Source organism: Salvelinus namaycush, chromosome 5 (genome assembly GCF_016432855.1).
Source record: "Salvelinus namaycush isolate Seneca chromosome 5, SaNama_1.0, whole genome shotgun sequence".
In the NCBI taxonomy this organism is placed as follows: domain Eukaryota; kingdom Metazoa; phylum Chordata; class Actinopteri; order Salmoniformes; family Salmonidae; genus Salvelinus; species Salvelinus namaycush.
This window is the reverse complement of record NC_052311.1, coordinates 30,863,879-30,881,248: the sequence shown is the minus strand read 5'-3', so window position 1 is coordinate 30,881,248 and position 17,370 is coordinate 30,863,879.

Here is a 17,370-nt window from a genome sequence, read left to right as displayed (position 1 = left end):
GGTAACTGCGCGCCTTTAAACGTTTAGGAAATCTATAAGTGAAAATATATACCTAGTTCGTTGTATAACGTTGTCATAAACGAGAAAACCATGTTAAAACGATAGGTACAGTATCACTCTAGCAAAAGTCGACTACACTTTATAGCCTGCACCTACCGAACAGGTTTGATCTCTCCTCGCGCTATGATGATGATGCCCACGAACCTTGTGCGTAATGATCAGAGATATATACTACCTACATACCTTTTGCTGACGTGTCTTAAAATGTTGTTTAATTAAGACTCCTTAAAAAACATTCCTCTTTCCCCAGTGGTAGTATTAACCCCACCCGAATGAGTTTGCCCTGGCTCATTAAAATAACCCACTAATCACAGTCCAACACGACATCTTTTGGATGTATTTTTTGGGTTATTTTTTTATTTTTTTATTTTTTAGCAGGTCTGGAACGGCTTTGATTTGGCCCAAACATAGATGTCTATCTTTGGTTCAGATTTGGTCCGGTCCAAACTGGCCTTGATTTGGCCCAAACATAAGAAGCCTATGTTTGGTTCAGATTTGGTCGGTCTAGACCAGCCTTGATTTGGTCCAAACATAGAAGTCTATGACTGGTCTGGACCAAAACAATTTTTTTGACATTTTTCAATAAATGTGATTTTTTTTAGCTACTTTTTAAGTTAATACCTGCAGTCAACTTGTGCTATACATTAGGAGATAAAGCAGATTGTAGGCTCAGCTCTAATTTATGTGCTCTTTGTTACCTGGAGTTGCATGGCAAATGGTAAAGGAAGACAAGGAATGGACGAAGGACAATGCCCAAGGACTAGTCAGCCCTTCCCAATCTGAGGGGCCAAAATGTACAGTATTCAGAGGACTGACTATTCAATGTGATAGATACCAAACACGGATACTATAGTATTATCCTATCTGAAAGTTCTTCACTGAGGATAACTCTGATGCTATCTATATGGATGTATTATCTCAGTGGTAACTTGTATCTGTACAGGGTGTACTCTGAATTACCCTATGCAAAAAGGTTTTATGGTCTTCTTAGGAATTCTGTCTCATTCACATTGGTCCCAACCCCCACACAAGCCTTTACATGCTATGACCCCCTTTGGAGATTTGGCCTTGGTGGTCAGGTTACACTGTAAACTTGGTATTGTTTGATTGGTCAAGGGTGGTTGGTTTTAGGTTATGCCTTCAGATGTTCTAAATGGAATTAAATGGCTTTGTTCTTTCTCTGATCCTGTATCCAGTCCATGGAGGAAGGTTGTATGATCAATTCTCATTTCCTAGGCATCTGGCTTCATATGTATCTCTTTGTTCGTGCTTTGTCTTCTAAGTTAACCTTAGGATCTACACTGAACAAATATATAAATGCAACAATTTCAAAGATTTTACTGAGTTACAGTTCATATAAGGAAATCAGTCAATTTAAATAAATTCATTAGGCCCTAATCTATGGATTTCACATGACTGGGGATACAGATATGCTTCTGTTGGTCACATATACCTTTAAAAAATGTGTGGCAGAGATCAGAAAACCAGTCAGAGTCTGTTGTGACCAATATTTGCATTATGCAGCGCAACACATATCCTTCTCATAAAGTTGATCAGGCTGTTGATTGTGGCCTGTGGAATGTTGTCCCACTCCACTACAATGGTTGTGCGGAGTTGCTGGATATTGGCAGGAACTGGAACACGCTGTCGTACACGTTGATCCCGAGCATCCCAAACATGCTCTATGGGTGACATGTCTGGTGAGTATGCAGGTCATAGAAGAACTGAGAGATTTTCAGCTCCCAGGAATTGTGTACAGATCCTTGCGACATGGGGCGATGCATTATCATGCTGAAACATGAGGTGATGGCAGTGGATGAATGGCACGACAATGGGCCTCGGGATCTCGTCACGGAATCTCTGTGCATTCAAATTGCCATCGATAAAACGCAATTGTGTTCGTTGTCCATAGCTTATGATTGATTGGTCTGCTGTTGTGAGGCCGGTTGGACGTTCTGCCAAATTTTCTAAAACGATGTTGGAGGTGGCTTATGGTAGAGAAATTAACATAAAATTCTCGGCCATTAGAATGTCACATGCGCCGAAAAACAGGTGTAGACTTCACCGTAAAATGCTTACTTACAAGCCCTTTTCCAACAATGCTAAGTTTAAAAAGTAAGAAAACAAATAAACAAAAAAATAGTAACACATTAAAATAACAATAACGAGACTATATACAAGGAGTACTGTTTACTGAGTCAATGTGCAGGGGTACGAGGTAGTTGAGGTAATATACTGCATGTACATGTACTGTATGTAAGGGTAAAAGTGACTAGGCTATCAGGATATAATAAACAGAGTAGCAGTAGCTAATGTGAAGCGTGTGTGTGTACGTGTGTGTGTGGCGTCAATGTGCATGTGTGTGTGTGTTTTTTGTGTGTGAGCCTATGTAGTGTGTGTGTATATGTGTGTGTTGGGAGTGTCAGTGTAGTATATGTGTGTGTGTGTGTGTGGGTAGAGTCCAGTGAGTGTGCATAGAGCCGGTGTAAAAGAGTCTGTGCAAATAAAAAGGGGTCAACGCAAATAGTCAGGGTGGCCATTTGATTAACTGTTCAGCATTCTTATGGCTTGGGGGTAGAAGCTGTTCAGGAGCCTTTCGGTCCTAAACTTGGCGCTCCGGTACAGCTTGCGGTGCGGTAGCAGAGAGAACAGTCTATGACTAGGGTGGCTGGAGTCTTTGACAATTTTTAGGGCCTTCCTCTGACACCGCCTGGTATATACAGTAGGTCCTGGATAGCAGGGAGCTCTGCCCGAGTGATGTACTGGGCCGTACACACTACTCTCTGTATCGCCTTACAGTCGGATGCCAAGCGGTTGCCATACCAAACGGTGATGCAGCCAGTCAAGATGCTCTTATTTTTATTTAACCAGGCAAGTCAGTTAAGAACAAATTCTTATTTGCAATGACGGCTTACCCCGGCCAAACCCTAACCCGGACGACGCTGGGCCAATTATGCGTCGCCCTATGGGACTCCCAATCACGGCCGGTTGTGATACAGCCTGGAATCAAACCAGGGTTTGTAGTGACACCTCGAGCACTGAGATGCAGTGTCTTAGACCACTGCACCACTTGGGAGCCCACTCGTTTTCCTGTTGGAAGGGGAACCTTCACCCCAGTCTGAGGTCCTGCGCTCTCTGGAGCAGGTTTTCATCAAGAATATTTCCCGCGATCCTGATGAGTCTCCAAGTCCCTGCCGCTGAAAAACATCCCCACACCATGATACTGCCACCCCCATGCTTCACTGTAGGGATGGTGCCAAGTTTCCTCCAGACGTGACTCTTGGCATTCAGGCCAAAGAGTTCAATCTTGGTTTCATCAGACCAGAGAATCTTCTTTCTCAAGGTCTGAGAATCCTTTAGGTGCTTTTTGGTAAACTCCAAGCAGGCTGTCTTGTGCCTTTTACTGAGGAGTAGTTTCCATTTCGCCACTCTACCATAAAATCCTGATTGGTGGAGTGCTGCAGAGATGGTTGTCCTTCTGGAAGGTACTCCCATCTCCACAGAGGAACTCTGGAGCTATGTCAGAGTGTCCATTGGGTTCTTGGTCACCTCCCTGACCAAGGCCATTCTCCCTCGATTGCTCAGTTTGGACGGGCAGCCAGCTCTAGGAAGAGTCTTTGTGGTTCCAAACTTCTTCCATTTAAGAATGATGATGCCGTTGTGTTCTTGGGGACATTCAATGCTGCAGACATTTTTTGGTACCCTTCCCCAGATCTGTGCCTTGACACAATCCTGTCTCCTTCGACCTCATAGTTTGGTCTTTGCTCTGACATGCACTGTCAACTTTGGGACCTTTATATAGACAGGTGTGTGCCTCTCCAAATCATGTCCAATCAATTGAATTTACCACAGGTGGACTCCAATCAAGTTGTATAAACATCTTAAGGATGATCAATGGAAACAGGATGCACCTGAGGTCAATTTTGAATATGATAGCAAAGGGTCTGAACACTTATGTAAATAAAGTATTTCTGTTTTGTTTTTTTATTATACATTTGCAAACATTCTAAAAACCTGTTTTTGCTTTGTCATTATGGGATATTGTGTGTAGATTGATGAGGATTTACATTTTTAAATCCATTTTAGAACAAGGCTGTAACGTTACAAAATGCAGAAAAAGTCAAGGGGTCTTAATACTTTCCGAATGCACTGTAATTCTGTTGTAATTCATGTGTATGAATTCATGTAACAAATGAAGTCTAATATTTTCTCTGAATTATAGACACAGTCTAAGAAGCCCAAACACTAGGAAAACATGATATGGGCCCGGGGGGTTCTTGGGAAGCTGTGACTAGGCTGGGGCCCCTAAACCCACGACACAATCACAGACAGTGTTTCCCACTCAGCTCCGCTCACAGTCCCTCTTTCATTATCCCTGCTATTTTACGAGGGCTGCAGAGCTGGGGGAGAAAGAGCAAGACTCACAGGTCCAGAGTACATACAGCCGACCTGATAACATCTCCTACCAGGCTTCTGAAAGAGCCACTTACAAATCACAGACACCCACCCTGCAGGAAAACTTGTAAACTGGAGTTCTGCTTTGTGGTCACTTCACCAGTTCTATAAGTTTGAAGGGGATTTTACAGAGTTCCATTCACTGAGAGAGCAACTGTTGTGCTGCTCACAGACTAACGGGTATAGTAGACACCGACAGAGGGTTAGATGGGTGAAAAGGTTAGTTTAATTGTAAGCTCTTTCATATATTGTGATTTGTGGTCCAATCACTTGTTCCAATCAGACTAAGGCCCACAAATGCACAGCAGAACCTGAAATGATAACAGGTCAAAGAGGTCAACATATTTAAGAAAATCAAAACCTATTTTTGAGTTTGGCAGTGTAGATGTTGATAGTGGTTTAAAGAGAGAAATGTGGGCACGTTGGCCAATGGTTAGCCCAGGGGACGTGTAAGACCGCCTTAAAGGGAATGAAATTGAAGCAGGGGAAGTTTACTTAGGCAGAAAATACATTTTACTCTGCAGTCAGGGCTGGCCTGGTCTGAGGGTGAGTTTAAGGCAGGTCAAAGCAGAAAAGAGAGAGAGAGAAAAAAGAAGAGAGGTGTACCTGAGGTGTACGCTTCCTTGTTTATTTATGTATAACTTTCCTAGAGGGACTGGGAGAGGCTTGGAATGCCTGGTAAGAGGGTCATCTTAGCGAACCGCCGCAAAACCAAAGACCTGCTACCCAATCAGAATCTATACAGGCATCAGGGGGAACGAGAGAGAACATTGACACATAGTACATTTCACCCTTTAAATGACAATGTACATTTTGCTGTAACTGAAAGTGAAAGAGTAGGCTCAGATAAATAGAATAATACAGAAAGAGAGACAGATAAATGGAGAAAGTGTTTGTCTCTGTGGGATCACTGTGGAGTGTTTGAAGATGTGGGGATCACACTTTAATACAGCAACACAGACATCTATTTCCTGTGTTTGAGGGGTGCAAAATCCACTTGTTACTGAAATCTTGCTGGATTGATTACTTACATTTTGTTCTGGTGACCCTTTACCACTCTTGTGCTGTGTTTTAATGGTAGAGGTTCTTACACGTCCCCTGGGCTAACCATTGGCTGACGTGCCCACATTTCTCTCTTCAAACATCTACATTGCCGAACTCAAAAATATTTTTTTCTTAAAAAAGGTTGAACTCTTTGAACTGTTATCACTTCAGGTTCTGCTGTGCATTTGTGGGCCATAGTCTGATTGGAACAAGTGATTGGACCACATATCACGATATACTGTATGATAGAGTTTACAATAGCTTACAGTCAAACGAACCTTTTCACACATCTAACTCTCCGTCAGAACAGCCTCAATTCGTCGGTGAATGGACTCTTACAAGGTGTCGAAAGCGTTCCACAGGGTTGCTGGCCCATGTTGACTCCAAAGCTTCCCACTGTTGTGTCAAGTTGGCTGGATGTCCTTTGGGTGGTGGACCATTCTTGACACACATGGGAAACTGTTGTGTGCCTGGCACCTACGACCATACAACGTTCAAAGCCCCTAAATATTTTGTCTTGCCCATTCATGGCACACATATACAATCCATGTCTCAGTTGTCTCAAGGCTTAAAAATCCTTATTTAACCAGTCTCCTCCCCTTCATCTCCGCTGATTGAAGTGGATTTAACAAATGACATCAATAAGGGATCACAGCTTTCACCTTGATTCTCCTGGTGAGTCTATGTCATGGAAAGAGCAGGTGTCCTTAATGTTTTTTTTACTCAGTGTATATGCAAATGAGGCACATACAATTTTCTTTATTTTATCACAAAGTATTTTTTTTTAAATACCTGATATAGTAAAAAAAAACGTATGTATGAGAGCATAAGAAAGAAAAATGGAATTGTACAATAAATTGAATGCCTGAATTCCCACCAAAATACCTGAACTCCATTCATTATTAGTCCGTGCAATGTTTTATGTGCTATTATTCAGTCAATATCTGATGGATTAAAGTATCTTCATCCATTGTACAACTGTTGCATTTATTAGAATTGCTTTCAAACATTTTAACAATTTCGATGACCGTTCCTACTGTAATATGCCAGGGAAATTATCCGCTCCACATGCTGGAACAATATCCCATCAACACGCATGCACGCACACACACACTTACACACTGAGGGAGCTGTGGAATGCTCTGAGGGTAAACAACAACATCACCAGAATCAACATTAGTCCTCAAACCCCCCAACCCCACCCAAAGACAACTGAGGCCCAAAGAGCCAGGGTGAGGATGAGGAGGAGATGTCAGGGTTGACATCATGATGAAGGCTTATTCCATCACAGGCCTTTAAAAAGCATCTAACTGCCAACAATAATTCCACTGATAATTCTACCATATTAGTCAAAACGAAGAGTTACTATGTTTGAGGACATTATGACAGATACCTTACAATGCACCCGAAAACAACTTTACTCGACCCCAGACACTTGAGTAAATAGAGTATCTGGTTTCTGAGAGGTATTTTTGTGTATTTGTTTGCTATATTTTCATCCTGTCAAACTGTGTTCTTACACAATATCGAAATATAAGAGACAAATTTAGAGGTTCATAAATAATACTTGCAAACAACAGGCAAGTAGGCTACCACATATAGCATGATTCATGTAAGTAGCTAGGTTTCCATCCAATTGGCGACTTTCATGTGATTATTCAAAAATCTGCATAAAGAAAATATGCACATTTTCCCAGCAGTGGTGTGTTTCCACCAAACTTGTAACATCTGCTTCCAACTCACAACCTCAAACACGTAGATCCCCTGAACACAGCTCACTCTCCAGATCCCAATCACCTGAATTCTATTCACCTGTTCACACACCTGTATGTCATTATCACACACTATTTAGTTCAGTTCTTTGCACCCCATCACTATGAGGTATTGTTTGTTTTATTGAGACATACATCTTTCTGAGCGCTGGGTTTCCTGTGGTGTACTCCTCCTGTGTATGATAGTTTTTGCCTGCCTCACTAACGACGTCTTTTGTCTATTCCCTGCCTGTACTTTAGCCTAAGGAATTTCCTGTTGTCTACCTATTGCCTGATCTCCTGGACTATGTTACTAGCCTTTTCCCTGCCTGTACTGTTGCCTTGTTGGACCCCCTGTGTATGACCACCTGCCTGCCCCTGGACCCAGCTACCTGCCGCCTCCTGTGGTCCTTTACAATAAACACCTGCTGCGCCCTGCGCTTGAAACCAGCTCTCTGTCTCCCCTCGTGTTCATTACAAAACTGACTTGTTGCGGATAGAAAGCAGTGCATATTGACGTAGTGCAAATAAAAGGTACTTTTCCCGCTTAAGTTATCTAAAGTTAAATGTGCTCCCATCACATTTTCAACTCTACCGATGGTTTTGTCACAATATGTTGCATTAAATAGATAATGTATCTACTCTGGTCTTGGAACGAGTGCTCTAGCCAATAGCTTGCAGATACAGTGTGGGTATGCTAGCCTACATTATGAGATTATTCTTTTATTTGTCAAACGACAGCCAAGCATCGATCATAATGTCACCAGAATAAAACCCTCAATATTTATTGGAAAGGAGCATCAAGCTCATCACTGCGCACTTTCATCACCCTGTGACGTTCATCATCATTTATTTAATCTGTAGCCTAATAAACTGCATGCTTTCCAGATCCCACCATGTCCAACAAACAAATTGTTGACATTTATGCGTCAGGTAATTCATCAGCATGAAACCGTTGGATGGAAACCTTGTTAGTGGTGGTCATGTGAGAGGTATCTTTCCAGGATAAAAATGACGTCAGATTGTTTTCATTTACTAGTCTGGTTGAACAGGTGATTCAGTGGAAGATTAGCTATATGGATAAAGCATATCACATTCTCAGACACTGAATGGATGGAACCACCCAATGACCCTATTGTACTGGCCGATCCGGAGGTCAAGACGACGACCCAGATATCACATCCTCACGTATCTTACAATCATAATCTGCTAAACCTGCTTAATTGCTTACACATAACTTAAAAAGTATACAAGTGTTTTTCCATGACAATGTGACCCTGTGACACTCGTGACAATTCAACCATCTAATTTGCTCTTTTAGCCATGCTTTTTAGCCGCCATGCTATTGTCCTGTGCTCTTTAGCCGCCATGCTATTGTCCTGTGCTCTTTAGCCACCATGCTTTTAGCCACAGTTAGCCACTTCTAGGGATATTATACCATCCTTTTTAGCCCCAAGGGCTATTAGCTTTTGCATTTTTACATGACTACCTGTGCCCCGAAAGCTTTGTATTAAAACTTTTACTTCAACTGGATTATGGAAGTCAAGTCTCCTCTTTAACCTTTACGAAGTCAACTTGCTACTGCAAATTACCATCTACAGTGCATTCGGTAAGTATTCAGGTCTCTCTAGAGATCGGGTTCAAGTCCGCGCTCATTCAGAGATTTGTCCCGAAGCCACTCCTGCGTTGTCTAGGCTGTTGTTAGGGTTGTTGTCCTGTTGGAAGGTGAACCTTCGCCCCAGTCTGAGGTCCTGAGCACACTGGAGCAGGTTTTCATCAAGGATTTCTCTGTACTTTGCTCCGTTCATCTTTCCCTCAATCCTGAATAGTGATGCACCGATATAAAATTTTTGGCCAAAACCGATATCCAATATTTTCCTTGCCCCCAAAAAATTATACCAATACGATACCGGATTATTATATTTTTTTGCGGCCATTTAAGCATTCTAGTACAGTTAAATAGTTAACACACACACATGGACGCAGCGGTCTAAGGCACAGCATCTCATTGCAGGAGGCGTCACTACAGTCCCTGGTTCGAATCAAGGCTGTATCACATCCGGCCGTGATTGGGAGTCCCATAGGGCGGTGCACAATTGACCCAGCGTAATTTGTATTTATTTATTTCACCTTTATTTAACCAGGTAGGCTAGTTGAGAACAAGTTCTCATTTGCAACTGCGACCTGGCCAAGATAAAGCAAAGCAGTTCGACACATACAACAACACAGAGTTAAACATGGAATAAACAAACATACAATCAATAATACAGTAGAAAAATCTATAAACAGCATGTGCAAATTAGGTAGGATAAGAGAGGTAAGGCAGTAAATAGGCCATGGTGGCGAAGTAATTACAACATACCAATTAAACACTGGAATGGTAGGGTGTGCAGACGATTAATGTGCAAGTAGAGATACTGGGGTGCAAAGGAGCAAGATAAATAAATAAATACAGTATGGGAATGAGGTAGATTGGATGGGCTATTTACAGATGAGCTATGTACAGGTTCAGTGATCTGTGAGCTGCTCTGACAGCTGGTGCTTAAAGCTAGTGAGGGAGGTAAGAGTCTCCAGCTTCAGAGATTTTTGCAGTTCGTTCCAGTCATTGGCAGCAGAGAACTGGAAGGAGAGGCGGCCAAAGGAAGAATTGGCTTTGGGGGTGACCAGTGAGATATACCTGCTGGAGCGCGTGCTACGCGTGGGTGCTGCTATGGTGACCAGTGAGCTGAGATAAGGTGGGACTTTACCTAGCAGAAGCTTGTTGATGACCTGGAGCCAGTGGGTTTGGCGACGAGTATGAAGCGAGGGCCAGCCAACGAGAGCATACAGGTCGCAGTGGTGGGTAGTATATGGGGCTTTGGTGACAAAACGGATGGCACCGTGATAGACTGCATCCAATTTGTTGAGTAGAGTCTTGGAGGCTATTTTGTAAATGATATCGCCGAAGTCAAGGATCGGTAGGATGGTCAGTTTTACGAGGGTATGTTTGGCAGCATGAGTGAAGGATGCTTTGTTGCGAAATAGGAAGTCGATTCTAGATTTAATTTTGGATTGGAGATGTTTTATGTGAGTCTGGAAGGAGAGTTTACAGTCTAACCAGACACCTAGGTATTTGTAGTTGTCCACGTATTCTAAGTCAGAATCGTCCAGAGTAGTGATGCTGGACAGGCGGGCAGGTGCAGGCAGCGAATGGTTGAAGAGCATGCATTTAGTTTTTCTTTCATTTAAGAGCAGTTGGAGGCCACAGAAGGAGAGTTGTATGGCATTGAAGCTCATCTGGAGGTTAGTTAACACAGTGTCCAAAGAAGGGCCAGAAGTATACAGAATGGTGTCGTCTGTGTAGAGGTGGATCAAAGAATCACCAGCAGCGAGAGCGACATCATTGATGTATACAGAGAAGAGAGTCGGCCCGAGAATTGAACCCTGTGGCACCCCCATAGAGACTGCCAGAGGTCCAGACAACAGGCCCTCCGATTTGACATACTGAACTCTATCGGAGAAGTTGTTGGGGAACCAAGCGAGGCAATCATTTGAGAAACCAAGGCTGTTGAGCACCTGGGGAGTAGGAGTGGAGCTAGGCACTGCAGGTCCTGGATTAACCTCTACATCACCAGAGGAACAGAGGAGAAGTAGGATAAGGGTACGGCTAAAGGCTAAAGGCTATAAGAACTGGCCGTCTAGCACGTTCGGAACAGAGAGTAAAAGGAGCAGGTTTCTGGGCACGATAGTATAGATTCAAGGCATAATGTACAGACAAAGGTATGGTAGGAAGAGAGTACATTGGAGGTAAACCTAGGCATTGAGTAATGATGAGAGAGATATAGTCTCTAGAGACGTTTAAACAAGGTGATGTCATCGCATATGTGGGAGGTGGAACAACATGGTTGGTTAAGGCATATTGAGCAGGGCTAGAGGCTCTACAGTGAAATAAGACAGTAATCACTAACCAGGACAGTAATGGACAAGGCATATTGATATTAGGGAGAGGCATGCGCAGCCAAGTGAATTGTATGGGTCCAGTGAGTGGTTGGGTTGGCTGGGGACACGGCGATTCAGACAGTTAGCAGGCCGGGGCTAGCAAGCTAGCAGTTAGCAGGCTGGGGCTAGCAAGTTAGCAGAAGGGCCTTAGAGGGACGTCGCGATGGGGGAAAGTCTGTTTTTGCCTCCTCGTGCGGTGACGTCGATAGACCAGTCGTGGAATTAGTAGGGTTCCAAGTAGCAGAGGGGTCCAAGTCCAATTGGTAAAATGGGTATAGTGGTCCAAGAACCTGGCCGATGGATCAGCTAACAGTCCAATATGCTCTAGATAGCTAGCAGGCCGCGGTTAGCAGAATGGGCCTTCAGGAGCCGTTGCGCCTGAGGGGCCTGTTGGAATCCTCGGGCAGATTATATCGGTATTCCAGTCATGAAGTATCGGCGGGGTTCCGTGCCCCGTACCGGCAGTAGAAGGGGTCCGGATATTGTAGCCGAGGAGTGGGCTTCAGGAGTAGCCCAGGAGCCCTCGCCGGGAGATGGGCATAGCATGGGCTAGCTCCAGGCTAATTGGTGCTTGCTCTGGGACGGAAACGTTTGCCAGGAGTAGTCGAACCCAGGTTGCAGTTAGCTAGCTGCGATGGTCCAGATGTAAAGGTTCAGAGTTTGCGGTAGGAATCCGGTGATATGGAGAGAAAAATAGGTCCGGTATGCTCTGGTTTGAAACGCGTGGTACGAACTGGCGAGAGCTTTCCGAGCTAAAGGTTAGCTGATGACCGCTAGCAGTGGTTAGCTGACTGATAGCTGGTAGCTGGTAGCTAGTTAGCTAGCTAGCTTCAGTTGAGGAATTCCAGTTCCGATGTAAGTAGAAATACTTTAGAAAAAAAACAGATCCACACCACATTGGGTGAGGTGGGTTGCAAGAGAGTATTTTGAAGTTGAGGTTTAGGAAAAATATTAAAAAGAATGCGAAGAATAGATATAAAAAGATATGTACATGGGAACAAGACAAAGACGTCTGACTGCTATGTCATCTTGGATGGGGTAGGCCATCATAGTAAATGAATAAAAATTCTTACTTGCCTAGTTAAATAAAGGTTACACACACACACACACAGACACAAAAGGTGGCATTTTGGTGGCATTTACGTATGTCCCCATTACCAGTAAAACATAATCAAAACCTATTTCTTTCACTTACTTGCTGTGCTGTTTCGTTATTCATTTGTTCAGTCATTTCATTCTTAACCAGGATTTCATCATACATGTCAAGCAGTGAAGTTTCAGCTCTGTCTGCCCATGGTCTCTCTTCCTGGGTGCACACTGCCACTGTGTTCGTTTCCATCTTGTTCATTTGTTTATGTCAAATTTCATGTAAACCCTGTTTCTTGTCTGCATCAAAGTAGCGGTCCTTGTACATAGCATCGAGCATGGTGGCGACACAGTAAAGAGAGAATGCCACCGAATCGCTTGTTCACAGCCTGTGTCAGCAGTTTTGTTAAGCAGGCGTTTCAATGCCATGACAGAGGGTATCACGTCTGAAGCAGGCGCAGTTGTTGAGCTTATTTCTTGAGTCAGTTGTTCGAATGGAGCTAGCTAGTGTGTTCATGTTTCCAAGTTTCAAACATGTTCTCAAATGCCATTGTAATGGCAGCAGCGGTATGGCTTTCCTTAGTACGAAATCCTCGACGACCCACTGTGCCGTCAGAGCATGCTCATGGGGCTGATATCGCTGGTCCAAATGTCAGTCGTGAAGCTAATAGCAGTGACGCTATTGCTGTGTAACTCCGGTAGGGCAACATCTGAAAAATAGCTTACTTGGTAGTGTGTACCGGTGCTCAACCAGTCGGTGAAAGCCAACATCACCCACGACAGAGAACATTTGATTGTCAAGGGCAATTAATTCCATTATCTTGCCGTTAATGGATTTCGACTTTGAGTTGTCTCGCTGAAATGTTCTTACTCTTTCAAATGACTGCTCGACTTGTTGACTGCTCGAGTCACACAGCAGACATTGTGGGCTAGGTTAGGAATGCTGTGTTGCACGTGTAGTGCTAAATTTTATGTGGCGTCATTACATCATGTACCTACGTTATATAGGTATGCATGTCAGCTTTGACATCGGTTTTGCACATCAGCGTTAAACTAGACATCGGGTCGATGTTGGCATTTTTAGCTAATATCGTCCGATTCCAATATGTTCACAGATATATTGTGCATCCCTAATCCTGACTAGTCTCCCAGTCCTTGTTTCTCATGGTCTGAGAGTCTTTAGGTGCCTTTTGGCAAACTCCAAGCGGGTTGTCATGTGTCTTTTACTGAGGTGTGACTTCCGTCTGGCCACTCTACCATAAAGGCCAGATTTGTGGAGTGCTGCAGAGATGGTTGGCTTCTGGATTGCTTAGTTTGGCAGGGCAGCCAGCTCTAGGAAGAGTCTTGGTGGTTCCAAACTTCTTCCATTTAACAAGCAGCGTCCAGGTTTTTCTGGGGTAGGCCATCATTGTAAATAAGAATTTGTTCTTATCTGACTTGCCTAGTTAAATTAAGGTAAAATTAAAATAAAAAACAATGATGGAGGCCACCGTGTTCTTGTGGACCTTCAATGCTGCAGTCATTTTTTGGCACCCTTCCCCAGATCGGTGCCTCTTAACAATCCTGTCTCTGAGCTCTACAGACAATTCCTTAGGCCTCATGGCTTGGTTTTTGCTTTGACATGCACTGTCAACTGTGGGACCTTATATAGACAGGCGTGTGCCTTTCCATATCATTCCCAATCAAATGAATTTACCACAGGTGGACTCCAATCAAATTGTAGAAAACTTCTAGGAAACAGCATGGAAACAGGATGCACCTGAGCTAAATGTCGAGCCACATAGCAAAGGGTCTGAATATTTATGTAAATAAGGTATTTCTGTTATTTTATTTTGTATAAATTATCAAATATTTCTAAACCTATTTTCACTTTGTTATTATGCGGTATTGTGTGTAGATTGATAAAGATTTTTTTTTATTTAATACATTTTAGAATAAGGCTGTAAGGTAACAAAATGTGGAAAAAGTCAGAAGTGTCAGAAGTGGAATCTGAACCCACACCAAACACCGTACAGTATTCATCATGCACTTATTCCATCTCATCCACTTCATGTTTGTCTAGGTCTCTACAATTAGCAGACCAGTGTGAACCGCTTCGTTCATAAATACAAGATTTTTAAAGATGGCCCCGTGAGACTAATTAGACCAACACTTTAAAGCAGGGCCAAACAGCCAAGAGAAGGATTTACTATAGAAGTTTTTTTTTTTTTTACTGTTTTATTGGTTTCAATGGGATATTGAGGATTAGTGTGGTATCAATAAAGAATAAATTAGTTATACCGCTTGACGTTAAAAATGGTTATTGATGTCATAAACATTTAGAACTTCAACGTTTCACTTTCTATTTGTTTGTTTATTGGCACGACAACTTGTGTATTTCTGGAGTTAAATGAACAATATCTTTTACATCTTTAAAAAATAAAAAGTTTCCCATTGGTACTTCCAAATGAACAAAGGATATAAACGCAGAATATGACCCTATTTCATTTAAAGGAGAACTCATAAATGGAAAACTGAAAAGTCTGAAACACTTTCTTGACACAAGTAGACCCACCACAGTTAGTAACATACAGCTTGCTTTTGCCTACTCTGACAAAGGTCTGGAAGACATACTGCATTGACATTCATCTCTATCCCATTTTACCTGATAACATTTTATTTTTGACTCTTAGAGCAAATAAGCCGTAGTAAAAGACGACATGACCTTGTGTGGGTTGGTTTCTTAACGAGGACAGGAGTTTGAGATACGACTGACTCATTAAAGATCCTTTAGTTTACCGTTACCCGTCTCACAAATATCCCTCCATCACTTTACTACCATTAGCAGTTTTCATTTCTTTACTTCCTAAGAAAACGTGGGGACATGAAAGGAAGTAATTCAATGAAAAGGTAGTAGTGAGCTGTGGTGCTCTGTGTTGGTAGCCACCAGATGTAGCGTTTGGCAGAGGGAAAGACGCTGTTATTAAATACAGCTGCGCCCTCACTACGAACACTACCCCCTTTCTAATCAACGCAGCACTGCCAGTAAACCTGCACATTGCTCTCTCTCTCTCTCTTTCCCCCTTTCAACCATTTTTCTTTCCTTATTTTTTTGGAAGGTTCTGAGATGACTGGATAGAAGTTTGTTCTCTTCCTTTCTTCACTCCTACCTCCAGCCAAGTGTTTTTTTTTTATGATGTTTTCCTCCATTGTTATATGCATCTAAGTACTTTGTCAGTCAGGCGACCATGGATCCGGGCTGATACCTATTATGAAATGGTGCTAAGGAAGAAGAGATATCTTGTTGTCAACATTACTTTAAACAAATGTGAGGAGGGATTGGATCAGGATTAAGGATTTAGGGCTGTTTGGACATGATTCAAATAAGGGAAAGTTAATCTCACTCTCTCTCCCTTTCTCCCTTCTGTGTCTTTCAAGCGCTATATATACAAAAGTATGTGGACACCCCTTCAAATTAGTGGATTCGGCTATTTCAGCCACACCCCTTGCTGACAGGTGTATAAAATTGATCTCACAGCCATATAATCTCCATAGACAAACACTGACAGTAGAATGGCCTTACTGAAGAGCTCAGTGACTTTCAACATCATAGGATGCCACCTTTCCAACAAGTCAGTTTGTCAAATTTATGCCTGCTAGAGCTGCCCCGGTCAACTGTAAGTGCTGTTATTGTGAAGTGGAAACGTCTAGGAGCAACAACGGCTCAGCCGTGAAGTGGTAGGCCAAACAAGCTCACAGAACGGGACCGCCGAGTGCTGAAGCGCGTAGCGCGTAAAAACTGTCTGTCCTAAGTTGTAACACTCACTAGCAAGTTCCAAACTGCCTCTGGAAGCAACTTCAGCACAAGAACTGTTCGTCAAGAGCTTCATGAAATGGGTTTCCATGGCCGAGCAGCCGCACACAAGCCTAAGCTACAGGTTAATTACCTGTAGAAAGCAAGAGCGGTAGCTGGGATTTGAGTGGCTTAAATCTAGGAATGTGATGTATATTTACTTCCGTTAAACAGACATCCATTTAGAAGGGTAACCTGAATGAACAAGCTCAGTCCCTCAGTGTGTTTCATACAATCACAGCAAGTGGGAACGCTCCCCCAGGTCTCCAGTCTCGTTCTGTGTCTACTACTCAGGAACTATGTGTAGGGGTGTAAAAGCAGCATAAGGCACTCTATATCACACACTATATGCATACACACCTATGTATAGGTGTGTGTGTGTGCGTGTGCGTGTGCGTGTGCGTGCGTGCGTGCGTGCGTGCGTGCGTGCGTGCGTGCGTGCGTGCGTGCGTGCGTGCGTGCAGGAGAGGGTTGGAACAAAGAGGTGGTGAAATCAAGCTGGTTAAGACCAACTGTCAGGTTTGGCGCTGTATTTGGAATACACACTGCTTTCCATTTCTGGTTTCGCCTCCATCCTCCATGAATGGGTCTCTTTCAGCTACCTGCCCCCACTGACCCCCTGCTTAAGCAATGCTCTCCCCCAGATTGACCAAAACAAAATGCCCCACCACCACCACTGGCTTTCAGACTCACATCCAGGTGGTATGTTGGAACCCACCCCCTTTAGGACCCACACCACAATGTTTCATCCCAACCCCACAACCCCCCCTAAACCCAACACCTTATCCAAACACACCTGCTCCAATCAGATCTGACCACATTGGCACATTTTGAAGAAGTTGTTTTTATTTGTGTATTTGATTTGTCTCAGGATGGTTTGTGGAGCATCTGATCTGGCGCTACCCGGTGGCCTGGCTGGCCCAGGGATGTTCTTCCTGTTGTGACGCTTGGACCTGCTGACTCATAGCTTCTCAGACCACAGGAGAAACATGACTGAAGCACATGAAGCCTTTCCTTCCTCTTTCCTTAGTGGAGATAAAGTTTGTCTCTCAGCGATTTACACATACTCTCTCACACACACACTCCTCGTCTCTCTCACACACACACACATTTGCTAAGTGTGTGAAACAGCTTACATGTCCTCTTGGACCACCATGAAGAACC